Source organism: Muntiacus reevesi, chromosome 2 (genome assembly GCF_963930625.1).
Source record: "Muntiacus reevesi chromosome 2, mMunRee1.1, whole genome shotgun sequence".
NCBI classification, from domain to species: domain Eukaryota; kingdom Metazoa; phylum Chordata; class Mammalia; order Artiodactyla; family Cervidae; genus Muntiacus; species Muntiacus reevesi.
This window is the reverse complement of record NC_089250.1, coordinates 28,668,071-28,685,152: the sequence shown is the minus strand read 5'-3', so window position 1 is coordinate 28,685,152 and position 17,082 is coordinate 28,668,071. Positions and strand designations below refer to the sequence as shown.

At 45.0% G+C, this 17,082-nt stretch overlaps 1 protein-coding gene across 2 annotated transcripts in view; it reads left to right on the top strand.

Moving 5' to 3' along the window:
* Positions 1-17,082, top strand: part of FAM107B (family with sequence similarity 107 member B) — a 197,415-nt gene that overhangs the window by 119,796 nt on the left and 60,537 nt on the right. Inside the window, exon 1 of one of the 2 annotated variants that reach the window (XM_065921148.1) lies at positions 6,361-6,516. The exons of the other annotated variant lie outside the window; for it this stretch is intronic. The gene's annotated coding sequence lies outside the window, so the exon portion shown is untranslated. Of the gene's footprint in view, positions 1-6,360; positions 6,517-17,082 lie in introns of those variants that run through there. 2 annotated transcript variants of the gene reach the window in all.

Below are 17,082 nucleotides of genomic sequence, written 5' to 3'. Positions count from 1 at the left end.
TTTTACACAGAACATGCATTTAACTAGATCTCGATTTCAACTGAATCATTAACCACTAAATCCAGAGGCAATAGCCTACAGTAAGTTAAATATCTTGTCCAAAATCACAAAGCTAGTTGGTAGCAGAGCCATGGTTTAGATCTCTTCTGCCCTAGCCTGGTCTTTATTCTATAACTTTATGAACTTAACTTTATTGCATTGTTTAAAAGGCAGGTGAATACGTATAAATAGCATTCAACTAGTTATTACTTTTATGGCCTTTTTAAGGGATACTTTCTGCTAATAGAAATGTATCTGGAATGTAAAGCAAGAAGAAAAAAAAGCTGGAGCAAATGCAGAGTGTTCTCAGTGAACTGGCCACTTGTTTTCTATGTTGGTTTTAGAATTAGGAAATATATAGGAAGAATTGTCTTTACTATGCTTATGTGCAGAGATGGTTTGTTTACTCATTAATATATACCTACTACTAAGACATCTGAATATTTTTGACAGGATGAGGGTTTGAGTGTTTTTTCCCCTCTCTTTGCCTTTAGAGATTTTTGTTTAAATGTACAGGAAGACACTCAGGAAATCCTTCTTTTTTCTGGCTTTGGATTTATGTAAAGAAAAAGACGTAGAAGTCAGACCTTTGCACCATGCCCTAGTTGTTTATGCGACTAACAGCTGTTTCTTTGCATTCTTAAGGGATGTTCAGTTGCAAAGTTGAATCACCATCTTACAGAGTCCCTCTGATTTTAAAATTATGAGTAATAAAGACAAGTGTTTTATAAAAACAAAATCAAAATCAAGCATTTTAGGCAACACATATATTAAAGGTTTTGAAATGAAAACTCTGCTGAATTTTAGACTCTGGAAATGGCAGAGTGTCCAGTTACATTATGAAGCAGGGCTGTGTTGTAAAGTTTGCCAAACGCTTTGTAGCAGATTAACCATTAACTATTCAGGTAGATTCCCTATCTCCTCTTTTGTTTGGCTTGGTGGACATTTTTCATGTTCCTTTACCTGCTGGGTATTTCTCTGCCTTTTCATCTTGTTTCGATTGCTGTGTTTGGGGTGGCCTTTCTGAATTCTGGTGGTCCCTTTTTATTGTGGAGGTTTCTCCCAGTGGGTGGGGTTGGACGATTGGCTTGTCAAGGTTTCCTGGTTAGGGAAGCTTGCATCGGTGTTCTGGTGTGTGGAGCTGGATTTCTTCTCTCTGGAGTGCAATGGAGGGTCCAGTAATGAGTTTTGAGATGGATCTATGTGTTTGGTGTGACTTTGGGAAGCCTGTATGTTGACGCTCCTGCGTTGCTGGAGAATTTGTGTGGTATGTCTTGCTCTGGAACTTATTGGCTCTTGGGAACCATTAACTATTAAAGAGAAGAGGGTTCCTTTTTCTTACGGGTGCTGTTAGCATATTTAATGAAGTGATTCCATTCCCATACTCACAAATGCTCATGCTCCAAGGAGTGGAGCCCCCAAACCTTGAATTTGGGCTACATTTGTGATATTTTCAGACTATAGAATGTAGCAGGATGAGGTTAGATCTCAGTAGGCCTGATGACTTCCTCTTTCACCCTCTGGGACCAGCTGCCGGGAGGAAGTCCCTGTGAGCCTGCACCTGAGGTACCCAACCAGACAGCTCCAGTCACCATCTGGACTCTGAGGCCACTCAGGACAAGCCGGTCCATAGCCAACCTCCCAGGTAACAGCAAATGCGTGATAGAGTGAAAGTGAACAGAAACCAAACAGAGCAGAAGCAAGGTATCCCAGCTGAGCCTCCTCCAAATTGCCAACTCACAGCATAGTGAGCAAATCATTATTTTAAGCCACTATGTTTTGACATGTTGGGTTATTCATTAATAGATAACTGATACAAATATTTAAAAATATGACTTTTAAAATGTGAACTGAAAATTAAGATTCTATTTCTTTTTGAATGAACTCTTATCTATTCAAATAGCCATGTACACAGTGCAAAATTTAAGACACAAAAGAGTATAGATATATAAAAAAATTTCCCTCCTCTGGGACACTGTTAAGCCTTTCTCATCTGTTGGGAGCTATGCAGGATGATGGTTCCAGCATAAGGCAACTATGCTCAAGATCATACATAGGGAAAATGACCAAGTGGGAGATTAAAACACAGCATATCTCATTCCAAATTGATTCGCTTTGTTCTATTTTATGTTCCCTCCACATGTTCATCTCTGCTCTCCTCAGTTTTCTTTAGGAAAGAATATAAAAGTTCCCAGATGTCAAAGCAGAAGGCTGAGGTTAAAGCTGAGAGTATGGGTGGTCTTTTGGGTGAGTGTTGTAAGATGGGAGATTATTATGTGTACTCTGCAGTAGAGAATCTATCACTAATGATTGGTTAACAGACTCAAAAACCACTCAGAGGAACATTTTCTTTGTTTTATATTTGGAGAAAGTGCAAAGGCTCTCTGTACACCTGGTGAACTGTGCCAGCCCAGGACTAGAGACCCAGGGAGGTGCTGCCAGCTCACCTGAACTTCCTGAGGTTCTGTCCACACCCAGAATATGGAATCTACCAGGACATCAGACTCAGGATGAGAGTTATGTGTCACCTGATGTAACCCCTGGGAAGTCTAGCTGTGCCCTGAAAGTCCAGGCTTGTTTACTGGACAAACATCTGTCATGCCCTGAATATGGTCCAGGTGCTGTTGATAGAGGCTGTGGATTCAAGCATAAATATCACCCTGCGTGTGTGTGTGCATGCCAAGTTGCTCTGTCGTGTCTGATTCTGTGTGACTGTATACAGGGACTGTAGCCCACCAGGCTCCTCTGTCCATGAGGTTTCCCAGGTGAGAATACTGGAGTGGTTTGCCATTTCCCTCTCCAGGGGATCTTCCTGATCCAGGGATCAAACCTTTGTCTTACTTGCAGGTGATTGCCAGCTGGGAAGCCCCAACACTCTTGCAGGTGATTGCCACCTGGGAAGTCCCAACAATCTAGTCCATTACCTTTATAAAATTAAAAAAAATTATTTCTTTTTGGTTGCTCTGGGTCTTTGCAGTGAGTGGGGGCTACTCTTCTTTGTGGTGTGTGGGCTTTTTACTGTGGGGGCTTCTCTTGTTGTGGAGCACAGACTTTAGGAGTAGTTGCAACACGAAGGCTTACTTACTCGAGGCATGTGGAATCTTACCCGACTAGGGATGCAACCTGTGTCCCTTGCACTGACAGGTGGATTCTCATCCATTGTACCACCAAGGAAGTCCTAGTCCATAACCTTTAAGTTCTTATTTCCGGTTTCACCCACAGTGACGCCAGGGGTCCCAACCCAAATTGGATATTTGATCCTATCTGAATTAAGATCTCCTTAAGATTCTCAGTAATGTGAAATATGATAAAAGCCCCAAACCGTAGACTTAATGAATGAGTATTGGCGTCCTATCTTTTAATAAACCTTTGACTCAAGAATTGCAAAGTAAATATTTAATCTCCTATTATTTTTGGTTTAAAAGAAGTAATGGTTCTTGATACAAAGGTAAGGAAGAGGCTGACAGCTTCTGGACATTAATACCCCAGTCTAGGGAATAAGCTGCATGTTTCTGTTTCTCTCCAGGGCAGGGAAGAGGCTGTGTGGTCACTTATCACATCTAGACACTCTGTCCACTGTCCTGGCATCATCAACGTTTGTCCAGATTGCTTTAAGGGGACGTTATAGACTCACTGGTGGATCTATAGAAGGCATCCTTCTGCTCAGGCTGCCGTAACAGTGACTTAACCACAGACACTTATTTCTCACAGTTCTGGAGCCTGGAAGTCCAAGATCAAGGTGCTGGCAGAGTTGGTCTCTGGCGAAGCTCTTCCTGGCTTGCGGATGACTGCCTGTGGCTGTGTTCTCTCATGGCCTCTATGTGTGTGCACGCACACACGCACACACACACACATACACACACACAGAGAGACAGAGAGACCTCTGGTATCTCTTCCTTTTCTTACAAGGTCACCAGTCTTACTGGATTAAGTCCCCACTCTCATGGCCTCATTTAACCTTCCTAAAGCCCCTGTCTCCAGATATAGTCACATTAGAGGTTTGGGTTTCAACATACAAATTTGGGGAAGACATTATTCAGTCCCTAACATTTCTTATATGCCAGACACTAGGTTAAGCAGGAGGCTATGTATATCTGTGAAGATATGTATATATATCAAGTATAAACTCTGCTCAAGGAGGGCACATATTTATAATTTGTGCACTAATTATAAGGTCATACTAGGTACAGAGGGGCAGAAAAATTCCATTCAGTTTGAGCAAGTTAGGAAGTCTTCTCAGAAGAACTTGGGTTTCAGAGAGGAGAGGAGCTCTTGGGGGTTGGGATGGGGAAGTGTGCTAGGCAGAGGGGAGAAAAGCCAGCAGGTGACTTCTTTCATGCAGTCCTCATAGTCACAAAATAGGGCCATTTAGCAAATACAGCACTCTGGCTGAGTGGAGCCATGGGTATGTGTTTGGGGGAAGTAGAAAGACCCCAGGAAGGTCATCAAAGTGACATCAAGAAATGTGTTGCTCTTTGGGGTACTGTGTGAAGGAACTTGAACTGGGTCATGTAGTAGGAATTGGACATCCTTTAAAGGATTTTTTCTTTTATTTATTTATTTTTAATTGGAATGTAATTGCATTATGATATGTTTATTTCTACAGTAATTGAAGTGAATCAGCTATATATATATATATCTCCCCTCCCTCTTGAGCCTTGCTCCCACCCTTCCCATCTCTCCCCTCTAGGTCATCATAGAGCACGGAGCTGAGCTTCCTGTGCTATATAGTGGCTTCCCACTAGCTAAGGGTTTTAAGAGCAGATTAGAGCTTTGAAAGTTCACTGGGGAAGCAATCTGGAGGAAAAGCATATATGAGATGGGAGGCTGGGGATATTGGGCGGCTACTGCTACAGGGTGGTGACAGACCCCAAAGGTCAACTGTGGCAGAACCAGTGGGATAGGGGCAGGGAGAGCCATCAAGGCATCATGTAGAACTGACTCCCATGTGGGGAGTGGGGAAAATCTAGGCCGGATCCCAGATTCTGGTTTGGTGTCTGGTGGATCCATTGTCAAGAGCAGAGCCAACACAACCCAAGAATGGGAGAGAAGTAAGACTTGTGGGGAACAAAGTGGATAAAGTTCACACAGGTCAATTTTGGGGCTTGGAAGACACTGTCTCTCTAAATCCTGTGGCAGGTGATCCCACCCCCTAGCAGGCTTCAGGGCCTAGGGATGACCAGATGCTAAAGTGTTATGACTTCAGAGCATCTTTGGAGGAAGTCATTGATTCGTCTGCTCGGTTGCTAAGTCGTGTACAAGACTCTTTGCAACCCCACGGACTGTAGCCTGCCAGGCTCCTCTGTCCACGGGATTATCCCGACAAAGAATACTGGAGGGGGTTGCCATTTCCTTCTCCAGGGGATCTTCCCAACCCAGGGATGGAACCGGCGTCTCCTGCATTGGCAGGTGGATTCTTTACCCCTGAGCCACCTGGGAAGTCCCAACTGGTTTACCAAAACCCATAATTGATATGACTTTTTTGTGTGATCATGACCCAAGCTGTTTCGGTCAGAAAGGTTTGCCCATAAACAAGCGCTTATTCATCTACAGCCAAGAACATCAAAAAGCTTTTGATATAAAACCCATTACCTGTTATCTTTATTGTTTGTTACTCTGAAACAGATACCTCCCCCACCATTTTTGTTTTTTTTAACCTGCTGTGATTCAGGTAGATTGTAATCTAAGAGTCTTAGGGTTGGGCAGAGAAGTAATTCGCTCTAAGAGAGCTGAGAAAAATGAAAACCTGAGAGGAAAAAAAAAAAAAAAAAAGAGGCAAAACAAACCTTTTTCTCCTTTCCTATAAATTTAAATACCCTTTCATGAGTGAGGAGTCTGAACAAATTACCCGGTCTCTGGGTTTCAGGCCCTGGTTGGCCAGTAAATTTGTACAGTTACAAAACAAATCTGATTCCCTGTCCCTTTGAGTTTTCTCTGGAGACGTGCTGGCAGGATTTTAATGGGGAAGCTTGAAGCCAGACAACAGCAGCCAAACACCCCAGAGTGCTTGTGCTTGCGGAGATGGTGGTGGTGGTGGTGTGTGTGTAATTTCCCATTTCTCCCATCTGGTGATACTCAGGTTTTTTGTTCCAATACAGTATTCTCTCTCTTTCGAGAGTTCCCAAAGCGAACCAAACTAAAACCACAGAAGAAAAACCTCCGGAACCAAACCTGCTGACTTTTTCCCGGTGTAGCCCTAGTGGGCGACGGTCCGGAGCGCGGAGCTCCAGCCAGCGCGGCGGGGCGTGTCCGAGGGCGTGGCCTCAGCAACCTCGCCCCGCCCCCGCCCCGCCCCGCCGCTTAATTCGGACGCGCGGGGCCGCGGGGTGTGAAAGAGCCGCCCAGCGCCGGACGGGTAGCAGCCACAGTCGGAGCCACCGCCCGGGCCGCTCTCTGCTGCTGGGCCACTGGGTGCCGCCGCGGCCGCCCGGAGCGAGCGCCGGGGAGGGAGCTGCGCGCCTTTGTGCGCGCGCCGAGGTGGGTTCGCCTCCGGCACTTACTTTGCACACAAAGACTGGGAGCTGAGGGGAGGCGGGGTGCCCGCCAGGGCTACGGCGCGGCCGCCCACCCTGCTCTGACCCCCGGCGCGAGGTTTTCCCGGTGGGAAGGGCCGCCAGGCTTCCCCTCCCAGCGGCTGGCGCTGGGGCGGGGGGTCCTTGCGTGCGGGGGTTGGAGGGTTACGGTGCGCAGGGCGGTGGGCTTGCGGGGAGCCCCGGCCACCCCGCGCGGTGCAGGGGACGGGTCCGGGGTGCGGGGTCGGGGCGTGGCAGGGGCGGCGTGCGGTGAGTCCCCGGTACCCGGGGGTGCAGGGGATACGGGGAGCGCCGCCAGGGAGGCGGCCGCACCGCTCAGCTTATTGTTGCTTCCTCGGCCCTGAAAATGGAGAGACCCTGCTTGGAGCGGGGATGCGCTGCCCACCGGCTGCGTCGCGCGCGGCCGGATGCCGAGCCCGGGGCGCCCGGCTCGCACCTCGCAGCCCTGGCCGCCGCGGAGCCTCCGCCTGGGCAAACAAAGGAGGGGCCGCGCGGGGGTTGCCCCGCTGGTTGAAAGGTGATCGGGGCACTGTTTCCCAAACAGCCTGTAAGTAACTTTTCCATTTCGGCCTCCTCTCCGCTCCGCTCCTACTTCTCCAGTGAACCCAGTATGTTGGGTGGCGTCTGTACCCAAGGAGTCCTAAAATTTTGATTCTCATAACTCCTCCCCCGAGCATCTTCGGGTCCCCTCTGGGATGGCTGGGATGCCTCTGGCCAAGTTTTGACGAGCTTTATAGGGGATGGTAACAGTCCTTCTGAAATATGAAGAGGAATCCCGTAGAGGATAAATGGCAGATCTTCTCTGTAGTAAGATACCATAGCCTGCCTTTCGCGGGAAGACTTGAGTCAGTGACGGTAGAGCAAAGTTCTTTGATGAGAATGAGTGTGATATTTAAGACAAATATAGAAAATTTGAATAAGGCCTGTTAGACTTTATATTTTTAACTTGCCAACAGGTACTTAGTTTCTCCTCGGACTATGTCCCCCTTTCATCACATTGGAGATTTCAACTGTACAAATTGCTTTGAGATAATATCTGAGGTGCATGTCTAGAGATTTCTTAGTGCTAGTAGTTTCCAGTTTAAAGCTTTTAGGTGTAAAATTATATATGTTTATTAACAAATTGAAAAGAAACATAGGGAAAAAAAAGTCACTCATGTACCCAACCACCCAGACATACCCTAGAAAAAAGGCATGTTTGCTTCATTTATGGCTTGGCAGCCCTGGTGTGAAGTGTGTGTGTGTGTGTGTGTGTGTGTGTGTGTGTGTGTGTGTGTGTGTGTGTGTGTGAATGAATGAAGGAGTTACTGATTATTAATCTTGACCACTACCATCAGTCTAAAATATGATCTCTAATAACCTCAGTCTACAATAATGTTTTGCCTACAAATTGTTTGAAATATATTTCCTTATAGCCTTGCAAATAACCACCTGTGTAGAAGGGGGAGGGAAGAAGTAGAAAAAACAATGCAAGTTGCACTTAAATAGGAAAGAACAGACTGATGAAAGCATTTAACATACTCTGTTCTTTGGATTTCAGGAGTAGTTTTGGGTTGACTTTTTTAAAAAATAAAAGCAACCTTTCATTTTTTAAAATGTTAAAAAAAAATAAAATTGTGTTCTAAGATCCACGAAAAATTGTAACAGAAAAGAACTCTTTTTGTAGAACCAGGAATAGCCATGGTTTTGTAGCTGGTGACATGCTTGCTTCTAAAAGACCTTGCTTGCATTGGGAAAGTAAAACAAGGATTTTCCTGTGAGTGTAGTTTTCAAGTGCCTGTGTTCTGGGAAAAAAACAAAAAAACAACATGTTAAACCACACATTTGGCCGCTGAATGTTTTTGTCATTATATACTTTTATTTTCCACTTGTAAAATTTTCCGACATTTAATTTCTCCAATATGAAAATTTAAAAAGAGGTCTTAGAAATGACTGTTTAGAAGTACTAGACTGATGATTAGGATGATGCAATGTTTTCTGAAGTTAGAAAATTTACGAGAAGGAAGTTGTGGTTACTTACTGTCAGGTGCAGTCTTTGTTCCTGTTTCTAACGTGGGGCTCCTTACTGTGCACATGTGTTTGCGGGGCTTACACTGCAGTACAGTTGGCTCTCCATACCCCTGAGTTTCACATCCCCACAGTCAACCAATCAAGGATTGAATCTCCAGGTGTCAAACCCCAAGATGCAGAGGGCCAACTGTATTCATCGTACTGTACCATTTTATATAGGGACGTGAGCATCTGTGGATTTTGGTGTCCTCAGGGGTCCTACAACCAATACCCATAGACACATAGGACCAACAACAGTGACCTGTGAGTGTAAAGTTTGTGACCTGTTGTGATAATGATACCTTTCTCCATCTAGAAGTCAAAAGAAACTAAAATAGGGACTATCAGAATCTCTTAATCGTATTTTTCAACCCTCCTGTGACCTGGAACAGTCCAAGCAGCACAGCCAAGCTGGACATGAGGTCAGAGTTGAGTCGCTTTGCTCTTAGAAGTTCTGTTGCCTCACAGGGAGGAGAGAAAAGTTTGGAAGTGGTCTAGGTTTACAGACTTGTATGGCTGTTTGTGATGGCCTGTCCCTGTGGCCTGGCGATTCCATTTCTGACATATTTAGAAGTAGGCTTGGTTTGAACTTGAGAGAAGTGCTCTGAGAAGTCTGGTTCCTGAGCTGTATGTGGTAGGATGCATGTAGTCATTTGTTCATTCATTCCTTTGATTTCTTCATTGTTTAAAATGTCACAGAGATGGAAAAGAGTTTTTACTGATTTTGACGGGAGTGGTTAAGGTGTGGAAAACTTCTTCAAAAAGAGGGAACATAGTAGGTTAATAATATGGTTTCATTTTTTTTTTTTAAGTTTTTTTTTTTTTTTTTAATGTGGACCATTTTTAAAGTCTTTGTTGAATTTGTTGCAATGTTGCTTCTGTTTATGTTTTGGTTTTTTTTCCATGAGGCATGTTGGATCTTAACTCCCTGGCCAGGGATCCAGTCTGTACCCCCTGCATTGGAAGGCAAAGTCTTAACCACTGGACTGCCAGGGAAGTCTCATAGGGCTTCATCTTCTTAATGTCCTGTCTGCCCTTTCCTTCCAGAATTCTCTGTGAAAATGTTTGGAGAAAGAGGCCAGGAGGTTTGGTTGGGTAAGGTCTAGATTTGAGGCATTTTTTAAGTCCCCGGATATCTTGAGAGATACGAACTTGTCAGCCTTTTTTAAGTCTGGAGAAAGTAGCTGTGAGCACTGACCCGTTTTTGCATCTCACTTTGGGCTCCCGTTGTGCAGGGAGAGAACTGTGCAACAGAGGAGTCTGTGTGCACAGCCCTGGGCCGCTTAGTGCTGGAATGACCTGAGGAGACTTCATTGCATTTCCTCACGTAATTTCCTTGTTCAAGCTTGGCCTAGTTTTGCTCTTTGTTTGTGAAGCAAACCAGTTTCTCCCCTTCTCCTTGTGCAAGAAGTGCTGGGTCCCATCCATCTGAACTGTAAACCTTTCCTTATGCAATGTACCCAGGGAACTCCGCTGAAAAGGATTCACGCTTTTATTGCATCTGATGCTGCTGCTCCCAGGACCCTGTCAATAAAAGAGAGAAAATCATTGGTCAGCTGCCATTTAATCCTGGTGAATGAATGAGAGGCTATTTCTAAGGCTGATTGGGGATGCTTTGTTTTCTATTCATTCCTTCATTGAACAAACATTTTCTTAGCTCTTCCCATGTGCTGGCACTGCCCTTGCATTGGGCATACTGCAGTTGACAAGTCCCATTGGGTCCCTGTCCACCTGGCAGGGTAGGAGAGGAAAATATTTAAAGAATTGTGTAAAATCATGCAGACATTGTGTTTAATGACCATGATGTTAAGGGAAGGGAAGCTTTGTGAATTAAGGTATCTCAAAGAGAATGGTGTAAATCCCAGCTCAGGCTGTGGGATTGAGTTTCTGAACTGTGGGTAAAGTGTCTGGGGTGAGAGGCATGGTGGGAACTGAGTGTGATTTACCCAAGGCTGAGAGCTTGGTGATAGGAGCTTGGTGGGACAGATTTGGAAGACTGTTCAATTGTGTCTAGAACTTGGCTGAGGGTTTGGGACACTTTCCGGTGCAAAATTGAGGAGGGACTGCGAGACCAAGGTCTTGTTCTTAATGTTCTTGCTGAAGGTAAACCTGCAGGCCAGTTGTGGTGGGGATGTGGTGTCCCAGCAGGTCTGAGGGATTCCCAGGACCTGAGGGCTAGTGTTATGTGGTGGGGGGAGGCAGGACCAACTACATCTGTGCCCATCCCAGGTTCTGTTACTATTGAAAAGATAAGAGAGGGGTTTGTGGGGAAATTGTGGAAGGTCTTATTTAAGAAGACCTTTCAGACTCAGGTGAGCTGTAGGAAGGAAAACGGAGAGCAATGCAGAAAAAGAAGGGCTGTCGCTTTGACATGAGTAAACTCTTCTGTGAACTCTGCAGTTCTATCAAGGGTTGCATTGAAGGTCAAGTAGCCATAGTCTGTGCCTCGTGTGCTTGGGGAGGTGGGAAGGAGGCATAGTTTAGTGACAGTGATGTTCCTTACAGACAGCACAATCTTGGAGTTCTGCAGTGTGGAATAAAAACTCCCTCCACCCTCAGAGCTGTGAAAACAGCATGACCTATGTATGGGCTGTCTGCAGTGCTATTCCCGGATATGCTACTGAATTATAAAGCCTTAGCAATTGTTTCATGGAGAAGTCTTAAATGAAGGATTGTAGAGCCTAGGCAAAAGATAGGAAAAAAAAAAAAAGTGCAGGTAGACCAGCTGTCCAAATCCTGGTGGGTTGTAGGTATGCGTTGTCTGGAGGATTTTCTCACTTTGTTCTCTGTTCTCCTTTCTGTTGTCAATGCCAAGAGTATTATAGTGAAGCATATATGGGGTACAGCCCTGCTTGGTACCAGTTCTGGGTGAGAGGAGTGGAATTGGGGAACGGGGCATGTTAATGAATGTGCTGTAGGGGAACGGTTTGGAGCTTTGAAGCCAGACACATCTGAGTTAGAACCAGGTAACTCAGCTGCTAAAGAATCTGCCTGCAGACCCCGGTTCAATTCCTGGGTCAGGAAGAAAAGCTGGGGAAGGGATAGACTACCCACTCCAGCATTCTTGGGCTTCCCTGATGGCTCAGATGGTAAAGAATCTGACCGCAATGCGGAAGACCCTGGGTTAGGAAGATCCCCTGGAGGAGGGCATGGCAACCCACTCACTCCAGTATTCTTGCCTGGAGAATCCTCAAGGACAGAGGAGGAGCCTGGCAGGCTACAGTCCACAGGGTCGCAAAGAGTCGGACACCACTGAGCAACTAAACGTACACACACACACACACACACACACACACACCCAGTTTCATGAGCTACACAAGTCACGGAGGCCCTGGGAGCTCTAGTGCTCTTGTTCGTGAGATGCACTTGGTGAGATCTCCCTCAAGGGCCTGAAGCCCTAAAACACAGTCCGTGAGACATGGCTGGCCATGGGTGTTTAGGCTCTTGTGTCATTGCACACAGATTGTTGGTGACAGTGGTGCCAAGATGCTGATGAGGGACACTAGTGAGAGGAGGCGAGGGGTGAAGGACTTTATCCCTTTTCATCTGACCTTTCGGGATGCCTTCACGCCTTCAGGAGTGTTTTAAAGATAACCTAGCTTTACTCTTAGAAATGGTGTGTTTTATTCTATTCTTAGACGCAGATTTTGACACCCTTTGTAAAGTGTCATATTCACGTGTCTAGGAGAGAGGCTGTGATCCCATGGTGTCAGCTTTTCTGTGTCATTCTTAGTATATGTAACACAGAGTGCATTCGGTGAGCATTCGGGTTACACTCACATTTCATCCAGGTTTTTCAGGCATCTGGGTGGGATCCATGCTCATCAGTTTACAAAACCATGCAGTCATGTTATGAATTCCAGTATAAATAATCAGTTGTTTCTGGGTGTCTCATGGAGAGGTAGGAGCATGTCCTTATGCTAGAGGAAGTTAATGCCATTGTGGATATGTATAGAAGGGGGCTTTCTAGGTGGCTCAGTGGTAAAGAATCTGCCTCTCAATGCAGGAGATCCAGGAGTCGCGAGCTGGATCCTTGAGTCAGCAAAATCCCCTGGAGAAGGAAATGTCAACCCACTCCAGTATTTTTGCCTCCAGAACTCCATAGACAGAAGAGCCTGGTGGACTACAGTCCATGGGGTCACAAAGAGTCAGACACACACACACACGTGTAGAAGCACTTTCTTTTGAACGTTCTGTTCCCTTACATTGTCATGTCATTTAAGATAGGTAAAGCTGTGGTCAGGGTTCTTTATCTTTCTTTCGTTTTTTTTCCAGATGCCCAGAGTAGTACAGTGTGTTGGAAAGAGAGAGGCCTAGTGTTTTAAAATGTTCAGAATCCTGGGCCCAAGTTCACCATTAATGGTTTCCTAGCAGGTCATTTATTTCTCTTTTTTCTACTTCCTCATCGATATGAAGATAATCAGCCTTACCTACTTCTTAGAGTGGTCTTGAGGGAGAGGTGGAAGCCTGTCTTCATTTTACTTACTGGCATGCTCAGGATGATCAGTCATCATTCCTGGGGCTGCTCTGGGGTTCAGTGCCATGATGGCCACCCCCTAGGATCAGGTGACTCTTTGAAGGTGAGGGGAGGCAGGGCACAGAAGGGAGGGCAGGACTGGCTGCATCACGCTTTGTGTTCCTGCTGTGGGGTGGGAGTGAGGGAGCATCAGTTATACTGTGCATGGTGCAGGGAGGCACCATGGACGTGTACGACCCTGTCAGACTTAGCATCTGACTGGCTTAGGCAGTTAACCTAGTAGGGCTTCCATATTCTCATCTGTGAAATGTAATTATAATAAATATTTTATTATTACCAACTAACAGTTCTTGAGCACTTCCTACCTTGTGCTCAGTGCTTTATAAGAGCTCTTTATTCCTTCAGCAAATACTTAATGAATTTTTCTCCGTGTCAGACCCTGTGCCAGACTCTGGAGCGTGTAGATGGGAGGGGTAAAATTCTGCCTGCATGGGGCTTCTCTTCTAGCGGGAAGACAGAGTATAAGGCAGACACAGATGATGTGCTTCGGAGCCCTGTTGGTGCTGTAAAGAAATCAGGTCAAGGGGCAGGAGCAGAGGTGGGCCTGCATCTGTCCGTGCAGATTCAAGTACAGATAACAGCCCAGGGGCTGGAGGCAGTTGTCATGTGGGCCTACAGGCCATTGGGAACCAGGGGAGGGTCCTGAGCAGCAAGTGGTGGAGGTCGGCCTTGTGTTTTGTAAATATCCCTCTGTAGCCATGATTGCAAAGGCCAGAGTGGAGGCAGAAGGACACATGGAGGTTCTTGTGAGTCCTGGGGACTGGGATAGAGCTGGTGAGAAGTGGTTGGATGGATCCTGAAATACTTGGAAGGTGGAGCCATCAGGACTTGATCATGGTTTGGAGCTGATAACAGGAGAGGAGAGAAGCCTCAGCCCCAGGTGAAGGTTGACATGGTTTATTGATCTGGGAGACCTGGGAGAGGGTTATCAATGCACACAAACAGCCTCTGAAATGAATGCTGTTTTAGGTTTCCCATTTCACAGATGTGGAAACTGAGGGTTAGAAAAGTAACAAGTTGGCTGTAAGATTAAGCCAAGTCAGGATTAGGATCCAGGTCTAGTCCTTGCCCCAACCTTGCATTCTCAGCTGTTTTGCTGTGTTCAGCAAAGTATCTGAATTTACTGTCAGAGTAGTTTGGTGAGAAAGGACCTGTGCAAACACTGAATACGTGTCTCTCTCTTTTTTTTCATTACAGCCTTATTGAGGCGTCAGTTATATACCATTCAGTTCCCCCATGATAAGTGTATAGTTCCGTAAGTTTTAGTAAGTTTGTACAGTTGAGCATCCATTGCTCTATCCAGTTTTTGACTCTGTAGTCACTTCTTGTTTCCATCCCTAGTTTCAGGCAACCATTGAGCTTCTGTCTCTAAGGTTATGCCTTTTCTAGAAATTTCCTACATAGAGAATCATACATTACGTGGCCTTTTGTGTCCAGTGTTCTTCATTTAACCGAGAGTTTCTGAGGCTCATCCATCGTGGCACAACACATCTGGTCTTAAGGAACATTCTTTGCCTTGGTCAGAAAGAGGAGCTCAGTGCCGATGAGAATGATTTCCGTGGAGATGGGCCTTCAGATGATGATAAACGTAAGGATGGCACGCCTTTCTCATTGTGCCAGGTGTGGTTTGTTCATTACATTCTGTGGTCTTCCAAGAAATGCCATGAGGGAGGTACCATTAGTGTTAGTGTTTTACAAAGGAGGAGAGGTAAGCCTAGAGAGATGAAAAAGCTCGCCCCAGGTTCTAAGAGTTGGGATCAGACTTCGGCCTTGCCTCCTGTTGGCCACAACTCCACAGTCACTTAGCTTTGTTGATGAAACTTCTGACTTCTTAGCCTTAGGAAGGGCTTGGAATCCCAGGTGGAATAATGCACTTGCCAGGTCAATCTAAAACTGTAGTTTTAAGGAGGACATTTATACTGCATTTTAATTTGGGCATCCTTGCATGAAAATGATGACGTCTGAAAGTGATCCATTTTTGAAGGAACTTTCTTAGGTAAGATGTGAGGATGGCACCAAATTAAAAACACATAATTATGTCATTAGGCAGAGCTTGTGTGTTTGAGTTGTGTCTTCAATATTATGTTTACCAGAAGGGCAGTTTTTTGGGTATGAAGTTTCCCAAGGCTGGTGCCTTCTTATTAGTGGGTAGAATTTAATTAGGCATCATGCATTTTTCAAAATGTTTATATCATTATATGTTTATATTGATATATTTTCCCCTCAGTGTAACAATTCTGTATTTAAACAGTATTTTCTCCAATTCACATAGAGTTGATACTGGAAGATTTTGTATTCCCCATTGCAGAAGAGTTCCTTTCACAGATGGCTGAAAGTTTTGAGAAGAGTTTTAAACACTTCATATCTTTCTGTATATACTTATTTTTTTAAAGGTCATCAAGTTGCTTGTTAAGAGCTAGTTATATAATTTAGCCGTTTAGCCATGATAAGTGATAACCTCATTGGACTAAGGACTAACTTTGCATGAGATTCTGCCCTTGGTTTCTGGTAAGGTACTTTTTACTGGTGTCACAGCTTCCTCACTTTTTAAAATGGAATTACAGCATCTCTAAACTAACTCTGTAAGTGTAGTATAGCTTTCATTTTTAGGGATTTTAAATTATAGTTCCAGTTTACTAGTTCGAAATAGCAAACAAAGAAAGTTGACTTTTTATTTTAGAAAACCTGATCTTAATAGTAAAAATTCAACAGGATTAAGTTTTGATCTAAAAAGATTGTCTTTGAATCTGTGTTAATCTAACTCTTCCTGCCATTAAAACCAGAGGGGACTGTACTCTTTTTGAAAAAGATTAACCAGTGAAATGCCAGATCTTGAAAACTTAGCAGATGGGGACAACCATTGTTGCAGACTCATTGGGCTGTTACTAGGAGTGGCAGGTTAAAAAAACTCTCATGACTTCAGCTAGAAGAGAGTGTTAGGATTTGGGAGCAGAGGGAGAGACTTTAAAAAATGCAGTAAAGAAGCCTGGTCTTTAGTTGCCTCACACTGTTTAACTTCACTCTCTGCCCTGGTTAGACAGCTTGCTTCAGCTGTGCCAGCTACCAGCACACACAGCTCAGAAGCTGGAAACAGGCTCCCACTTGTTTCTGTTTGCGTTCCAGGCTTGCTTCCGACTGGCAGTAGCCTTGAGAGGGGATGTGGTGCTGGGCAGCCAAACCAAATAAAACTTAAATTGCAGGAGGTATAAATGGTTGGAGCAGTTTATGTACGTTCTACCTCAGTAATAGTAATAATAAAGTAATTATTATTTGGCCACACAGTGTGGCTTGCAGAATCTCAGTGTGCTGACCAGGGATTGAACTTGTGCCCCCTGCAGTGGAAACACAGAGCCCTAACCACTGGACCGCCAGGGAAGTCCCATCTATCTCAATTATTTGGGGAAACAAAAAAGGACCTGTAAACTACACAAAACCAAATCTCTCCAGGGACTAGCTGCTAGGGTGGAGTCTTGTTCAAGAATGCAAAATCTGCATTACCACTTAGGTGTTCATCTTGTTTCCTTCTCTCCAATTTCATAGGTACCCTGCTTGCTTCAAATGCTGACCTCTCTGCTCAGAGCATTGATTTTACTCTTTTGAATGAAGCTCACAACTGCTAGAATCCTGTTGGCAGAAATGATGCTCAGGAACCTGTAAATTTCTCTCTAGATTACCATACATACTGCCTCTTGTTCTACCAACCAAGATCTTTTGAGCCTTCTTACCAAAAGTTTCCTTTCCTGTGCAGAGTGGGGAATGGCCCCGCCATCTGTGGCTCAGTTTCTGCTCATGGGCCCTGCCCTTTCAGTTGAGGAGTGGCTGAATTGCAGTTTCAGAGCATCAGAAGGCAAGGGGTGGGGCAGCCCAGGAATTTGTAGGACTCTCCATCTTCCCCACATTGATTTCACCCCTCACTGGCTTAAG